Source organism: Octopus bimaculoides, chromosome 1, assembly GCF_001194135.2.
Source record: "Octopus bimaculoides isolate UCB-OBI-ISO-001 chromosome 1, ASM119413v2, whole genome shotgun sequence".
Classification (NCBI taxonomy): domain Eukaryota; kingdom Metazoa; phylum Mollusca; class Cephalopoda; order Octopoda; family Octopodidae; genus Octopus; species Octopus bimaculoides.
In genome coordinates, this window is record NC_068981.1 from 99,180,920 (window position 1) to 99,182,220 (window position 1,301).

The following is a 1,301-nucleotide window of genomic DNA, read 5'->3' on the forward strand; positions in this document are numbered from 1 at the left end:
TAGTACTTATTCTATCGGTCTCTTTTGTCGAACCGCTAAGTTACGGGGACATAAACACACCAGCATCAGTTGTCAAGCGATGCAGAGGGGACAAACACAGACACACAAACATACACACACACTTACACATATATACATATATACGACGGGCTTCTTTCAGTGTCCGTCTACCAAATCCACTCACAAGGCTTTGGTCGGCCCGAGGCTATAGTAGAAGACACTTGCCCAAGGTTCCACGCAGTGGGACTGAACCCGGAACCATGTGGTTCGTCAGCAAGCTACTTACCACATAGCCACTCCTTTGTTTAATTTAAATATATGTTGTCATTGAATTATTTGATATTACCCATCCATACCAAATTAATGGCAGAGATTTTTACCATGTTGTTGGTTGAAAAGTTACAAACAACAAAACCCTAAAACCATCAGTCACCAGGCTCGCCTTAAGTAACCTAATTTTGCAATATTAGGTCACAGAAATTCATTCAAGGAAAAAAAATTTCCAATGATTCCGGGATTGGTGGGGGGGAATCCCCACCTCATTTTTTCCGAACCAAAATAAAGGATTTGCAGCATATTAGGAGGTCAGGGTACTTGATTCCACACAAAAAATCAAATTTTTTGTTGTTTTTGTTTTTCTTAGTGAAAATCGTGCGGGTGTTAATATAGAAAATGACCATAATGTTGTTATTTAGTCTCAAATCAACCCTGATACTGCAAACTTATCATCAAAGACTTTCCAGCCTTCAGCAAATCGTCTTTTTAAGGATAATCTAGGACAGTATATACAATGGGCGTGTGATTTAGGTAGAGGGATACTTTGGCTGCTACTTTTAGCGTGTCGAGCGACCAGGTAGAAGCTCTTTCATTGGTTCGATTGCGTGATGAGATATTTTTACACAAAAATGTAATATGGATATATATATCATCGGCATAAGTTGGAGAGTAAGTTAAAAGCTGAGAGTTCATGTATTGGCACTTATCAAACACGAATTTGTTCATTGTCACTCTGTAACTTCTGACGAAATAACTTCTAAAATACAAAATTTTGTCAAAAACGTTAAGAGTAAACCCTGTTCTACGTGACACATTCTACCAGTATCGGAAGTTTGAAAATGTTTAGTTAAAAAAAATTAATTAAATAACCTGTACGTCAAAGTCAACCTCGGCGAAATTTGAAATCAAAACGTAAAGACAGATGGATTACCGTTAAGCATTTCTCCCGGAGAGTTAACGTTTCTGCCAACTCACCTCCTTAGAAAGTAAGCATTCATTTTAGAAATATATTCTTTATTCTTATT